We start from the raw sequence: 7167 nt of genomic DNA, 5'->3' as shown, positions 1-7167 counted from the left end.
TTCCTAATAGAATGTAAACTTCTTTATGACAGAGAATATTAATTTTTATCTTTTATTCCCAGCCTTAATCTCACTCATAATTAGGTGGCCATGATAGGTACCTAATAGGTATTTGTTGAATTAAATTGCAATCCCCCCTCATACCTAGCTTATTAACAGTAGATTTACTTTCACAATAATCCAAGGGACCCTGCTCTTTTCCTGTTTTTATTGAAAAACAACTATGAACTTTATGATTCTTTTTCTTAGAATCCTGCCTTGCCCCATTCAGTTATTATCTTTTCTAAGTTTTTCCTGTCACTAGTCTGATCCAGTCCCCTATTCCCTAGCTCAGTTTATGATGTCACATTGTAACCTTTCAATCACTATCATTTATTGTGGTGTTACTGTGGGGTTTCTTTAAACCCTATTGGTGATAGAGAGCTGTAGGGATTTAAAAAAAAAACCCTATATAAACTTAAGAGGCAACTGTATTGCACTTGCCACAGGGTGAATGCCATGGGTATGACCAAAGAATCTTCATGGGAACTTTGCTGTCCCATGTTATCTCTACATAGTGAAGATGCATGGGGGCATCAGCAATTATCCTAATAATAATAAAAATTATTATTTTAATAATAACTATAACAATAACAATAAGCATTTACATAGTGCTTTAAGGTTTACAAAGTAGCAGCTAGGTGGCTCAGTGGATAGAGTGCTGGGCCTGGAGTCAGGAAGACCTGAGTTTAAATCCAGCCTCAGACAGTTACTAGCTGTGTGACCTTGAACAAGTCACTTAACCTCTGTTTGCCTTAATCCACAGGGGAAGGAAATGGCAAACTACTCCTGTATCTTTGCTAAGAAAACCTCAAGGACAGGACACAGGCTCACAAAGAGTCATGACACAACTGAATAACAAACACATATTATCTCATTTTATCCTCACATTAACCCTATGAAGTAGTTGCTATTATTATCTCCATATTACAGATGAGGAAACGGAGCTGAGAGAAGTTAAATGACTTCCCCAGGGTCACACAGTATCTGATACAGAATTTCAAGTCAGATTTTGACTCCAGGTCCAACAGTGTCCACTGTGCCACCTAATGCCTTCTCTATATTTATCCTCTTATTTTCCTACTGATGCTTTCCTTCCCCACGACTCTATGGAAGGTCAGGGTCCTGCAGATTCTCTTTTATCGTAGGCAGAGGTATGTGTCTGTGTGGGTGTATGTGTTTGTGTGTTTTTAAGTTAGCGTTACTAAAGACAGTATTTCTGTGCTGAAATATCAGAGGCATAGTCTAATTAATATCAGATTCAGAAGACCAAGAATAATAACTAACATTTATAAATTGCTTTAACCTAACATTTATATGGCACTTTAAGACTGGTAAAGTGCTTTACAAATACCTATATCCTCATAACGACCCTGGGAGATAGATGCTATTATTATGCCAATTTTACTCGTGAGGAAACTGAGGCTGGGAAAGAGGTTAAATGCTTTGTCCAGGATCACAAAACTATTAAGTGTTTGAGGTCATATTTGAATTCAAGCTTTCCCCACTCCCTGTAAACCTTCTGTGCCACCTAGCTGCCTAGGATTTTTTTTAATATTTTATTTTTCCCCAGTTACATGTAAAGGTAATTTTTAACATTCATTTAAAAATTTTTGAGTTCCAAATTTTCTTTTCCCCTCAAATAAGTACCATGAGGAGATTACTAATTTTATTTTTTCAAATAAAGAAACTGAGGCTCAGAAATGGTAGGGACCTCACCCAAGGTTATACAGGTAGCATTAGACCCAGGGATTAGACCGTGGACCTTTTGTCTCTTTCTCTCTTAGTTTAGTGCTTTGCACATAGCAGGAGCTTAATAAATATTTATTGAATGGAATCAAGGAGACAAAAAACCCCCACCCAGTTTCATTTAAAAAATAGCTATACATTGTTCTTGAATAATTTGCCAGCTAGATCATCCACTTTGTTCATCAGATGATTCTGAATAACCTCTGGCCATTTGGCTATTCCTGAGAGACAATATAGCATCATGGTGAGATTCCTGGCAATGAAGTCAGGAAAACCTGGGTTCAAATTTTGCTTCAGGTCCTTACAGGCTATGAAAAATCCACTTAACCCCTGTGTACCTGAATTTCTTTTCTATGAAACAATATTTATAGTACCTACCTCACAGGATCACCACAAAGATTAAAGAGGCTCTTTAAGATGAAGTGCTTTGCAAATCTTAGCGTGCTGTAAAAATGACAGTTAATATTGCTATTTCACAACTTACATTCTCCCGCAAAGGACCAAAATGAGTCATAGGTGAATTAAAAAAATAGGCATTTCCAAAAATATTTGGAGGTAAATTTGAAGAATAATATTAATTTAGACATATCGATTACACAGTTGATTTAAGCATAAATATCACATGTTCTTTCTATTTTATATCCACATTTCCTATATTATAAATTCATTCAATAAATGAATACAGCCTCTAATCACTGCCTTCAGGACCTCTTGTTTTATGGGCTTTCTTCTCTAGGCCATGCAAACACCATTCATCTCTACACACTTTGCTTCTGATTGCCAGCTATTACTTCATCCCTTCAGTAAATCTTCAAAATAGCCCCAATCTTTTAATTCTAGTGATGACTTCATTCTCTTAAGTAATTGAAATAATTAATTAAGACAATAAACCAACTGGTAATTTTTCTTGGGAGCCAAGAAGTGTGAGTGCTAGCTAAATCTGTCACTTGAGGAATATTTTAATTGATCGAAAATTATCAACCTACAATTTATTATCTAAGGAAAACAAGAAAGAAACACATGAAGTGATTATTAACATGAAGTAAGATGTTTAGTTTTTCTCATTTTCCTTTAAATAGTGAAAGGCCTTCTGCTTATATAAATGCTTTTTGAGATCTTTCTACATGAAAATCTTTCATGACTAGAAAGCCAGCCTGGCATAGTAGACAGAGCACCATGCTTGGATTCAGGAAGACCTGGGTTCAAATCCTGATTCAGCCACTAGCTGTTGATCCTGGGAAAGCCATTTAACCTCACTGTGCCTCTGTTTCCCCATCTGTAAAATGAGGAGGGGGTCGCACCATATGATTTCTAAGGTACCTTCCAACTCTAAATCTGCAATCCCCATGAGAAGAGAATGCTGTTGTGGAAAGTGGGAAGAAGAAATTTCTGGGCTAAAAGAAATGTAAACTATCTTATTTCTTTGGTTCTCATTTTCCTCACCTATAAAATCAAGAGGTTCGACTAATGTATTTTAGGCTTCTTTCTAGCTTTTAAATGCTATAACTCTATGACTCATGTTCCAGTTTGGTATACAGAATCATCGTGTAAAGTGAGAATTCTCCCAGTCACTCATATAAAAAGATACCATGAGGGTTATAACAGCACTAACTTCTCAGGGTTGTTTTGAGGATCAGATGAGATAGGATTTGTTAAAAAGCACTTAGCATGGTCCCTGACCCATAGTAGCCATTATATAAATGCTTCTTCTTGCTCCCCCTTCCCTTCCCCTGAATTAACATGGAATCCTTTGGTCAATCATTTGTCAATCATTCGCCAAGCCACTTCCTCTTGTGGGTTACCCTCAATAGGGGGAAAAGGTTCCAACTTCCCCATAAGTAAAAGCACATAGGAGTACAGAGCCATCCTTGCCCCAGTAAACGCTCCCTCAGCTCACTATAGAGCTCTGACTTCCAGGAGAAATAAGATATTAGGGATGGTTCCAGGGAGAAGAGATGCGACTACTGTACATTCAAATCAAAATGAATTTTGGCTAAGAATCCAGGGCACTATGGAATTTATAGTGTAGGAGTTTAGTGTCAAATTGGGTAAACAAGGTACAGGTATCCCAAAAGTTAAATAAATAACTAGATAAGAGTTAAGTAATAGCAAAATGTCAAAATGTAGAGACTGATTCAAAAACTTGATCAATTTTTTCCTATCCATATCAGTGCCTACATTGGGTGGTAAAGGCTCTCCATGTAAGATTATGTGGTAACTCAATATCTGTATGAAAGGAGGGAAAAGAAGGAAACACACTCAAAAGTCTTACATAAAATTTAGTGAAAGATATTTGGTACAGAGGACCAAGGTCTCAGTAGTGCTGGAGAGAGAAGGGGCTTCTACAGTCTTCCAAATCTATGTTCATATTGGGTTGGTGTCATGGGAGCTCCCAAGGTGACTTCCCAGTTTTCTCCCGTACAGGAAAAATCCCACTTCTGCTATGTGTTTGGAAATGCTGCCTCCTGTTGCTGGGTTCTAGGACAGTGATGGGTGGGAATGAAGTTGCTTCTTATCTCTGTTTCCTAGATCTTTGAGTACTAATACTTGGGTAGAGGGGGATTTGAATCATGAAGTTTACATGTTCCCCCAGATATGTTAAGGGGGCAATATGGAAGATTTCATTTATTGTATTAGATACATTTATTATATTAGATATATTAGATAGATGGAACTTTTTCAGCCCAGGTGGGTATTTCTGTATGAAGTTATAACTAGGGATACTGAGAAGATATGTCCTTGAATGGATTTGGGGGAGAAAGCAAAAAAAAAAGTGAGAATCAATTAAAATGACATAATTGTATAGGATAGTTACTAATTAATAGAGGCATGAATCTTCCCCTGTGAATTCTGCCTCTAAAATTACCTGGTCAGGGCCTGGAGGAAGGTCTTGGGTTGTTCTTGCCAGTGAGGATCAAAGGCTCTTTGATGGAGGTGATAATAGCTTTTTTCTCTTGGGATTCTTCATATGAATGCTAAATTCAGTTCTTACAGGAGAGAGGGCATCGAACTTCCAGTTCACCAAGTTCCTAACATTGCAGGGAAAGATCTCATCACGAATATACCCATGTGAGGAATTGTGGGAGGATGGTAGAAATTACTTGGCCCTCCTTAACTTAAAATGGTGCCTTGAAGTGAATTTTAGAGCAGCAAAAATAAATAAAAGTTGGGGGTAAAGCAGTTGTCCAGTGTAAGACAATTTGGAAGGACATTAAGAAAGCTCTGACCTCCCTGGTGGTGGTCTGGCCCAGCAAAGTGCAAATACCCAAAGTCACGCTGAATCAACAAATAAGCAAGGCCCGGGGGCAGCTGAGTTGGCCACAGCCTCAGCTTCTGGAACTTCTGTCCCCCAGACCGTGTGGGGGTCAGGTGGCTGATCAGGGGAAGATTGTGTGGCCCTCAGCTGGCTCTGGATGCAGAGCTCAGGCTCACTCACCATATTTTCAGGTGCAGGCGTGGTCCTAGGCTGCAGGTGGGGAAGGATCAAACACACGCCTGAGTGTAGTGGCAGAGGGACTGCCAGGGCGCTGCTGGCTGTGGGCCCTCAGAGGAGAGCAGACATCCAGGTTTTGGTTGCAGGGCAGAGGGGAGAGCTAACACTTGTAGCTGCTGAGGGACCAGAGGGAGCACCAATGGTGGCAGAGGGGCTGGGGGTCCTGGGAGCCCTAATGGTGGAGAGGAATACCTGAGATTGCTCATAAACCAACGCATGAGGCCCAGGGGCAGTGACCACACATGGCCTTGGTTATAGAACATGGGAAAAACCAAAATGTCAAAAACCCTCAGATAGAGCTCAGAAAACAACAGTACAAAAAACCGGAAGCCTGAGATATCCCCCACAGTCCAGGAGCAGAGCCCTACCTTATCATAAAATTAACAGCTAAAAAATAGGCCATTAAAAATGAGTAAAAAACAGAGAAAGAACATGACCATACATAGCTACTATGGTGATAGAGAAGATCAGGGTTCATATTCAGAAGAAGACAATGAAGTCAAAACAGCTACTTGTAAAGCTTCAAAGGAAAACATAACATTGCCATAAGCCCAAAAAGAGCTCTTGGAAGAACTTGACTTTAAGAATCAAATAAGAGAGGTTGAGGAAAAATTAGGGGAAAAAATAAGAATAATGCAAGAAAATCAAGAAAAGTATGAAAAGAAAATCAATGGATTGGAAAAAGAGATCCAAAAACTTACAGAAGAAAATAACACCTTAAACATTAGAATTGGGCAAGGGGAAGCTAATGACTTTATCAGATGCCAAGAAATACTAAAACAAAATCAAAAAATGAAAAAATAGAAGAGAATGTAAAAAATCTCATTAGAAAAACATTGAATTGGAAAACAGATCAAGGAAAGATAATACTAGAATTGTTAGACTTCCTGAAAGTTATGATTTAAAAAATGTATAGATACTATACATCAAGAAATTATTAAGGAAAATTGCTCTTGAAGTTCTAGGACTCCCTAGAGGGGAAAAAGAGAAATTGAAAAAAATCCACCAATCACTACCTGAAAGAGATCTCAAAATGAAAATTTGCAGGAATATTATAGCTAAGTTTCAGAGCTCCCAGGTCAAAGAAAATGTTACTGACAACTAGAAAGGAACAATTTAAATATTGTGGAGCTACAGTCAGGATTACACAGGATTTAGCAACTTCTACATTAAAAGACCAAAGGGTATGGAATATGATATTCTGAAGAGCAAAGGAGCTGAGTTTGCAATGAGGAATAACCTACCCAGCAAAGTTTAAGAGTAAGCCTACAAGGGAAAAATGAATATCTAAAGAATTAAATAACTTTTAGGTGTTCTTGAGGAAAAGAGCAGAATTGAACAGAAAATTTGACTTACGAAAATCAGGAGAAACATAAGAAGGTAAGCATGAAAGACTAATTGTAAAGGATTTAATAAGGTTAAACTGTTTACTTATATGGAAAAATGTTGTTTGTAACTCTTAAGAATGTTATCACTAGGGTAGTTGAAAGAGCATACATAGATAGAAGGTTTGGGGTTGAATTGATTATGATTCTAAAAAATAAAATTGGAAACGTAGAGGTAAAATGGAACAAATTATCTCATACAAAAGAGATATGAATAGAAGAACTGTTACAGAGGAAGAGAAAAGGTGGTGGAGGGTAAGTGGTGTGGGAACCTTATTTTCATCAGAACTGGATTAAAGAGGGAATAACCTATGCATCTAGTAGATTATCAAAGTCTTCTCAATTTACAGAGAAATAGGAGGGCAAGGGGATGGAATAAGGCAAGGACTTTTAAAAGGGTGTGCTGATGGGCAGTGGTTAGAAGTAAATTAGATTTCTGAAGAGAGATAGGGTTAAAAAGAGAGAGAAAGAAGGATAAGCAGTAGGGAAAAATAGTATAGA

This window comes from Vombatus ursinus, unplaced genomic scaffold, assembly GCF_900497805.2.
Source record: "Vombatus ursinus unplaced genomic scaffold, bare-nosed wombat genome assembly UNPS02014874.1, whole genome shotgun sequence".
In the NCBI taxonomy this organism is placed as follows: Eukaryota; Metazoa; Chordata; class Mammalia; order Diprotodontia; family Vombatidae; genus Vombatus; species Vombatus ursinus.
The sequence above is the reverse complement of the archived record's forward strand: the minus strand, read 5'-3'. Positions refer to the sequence as shown.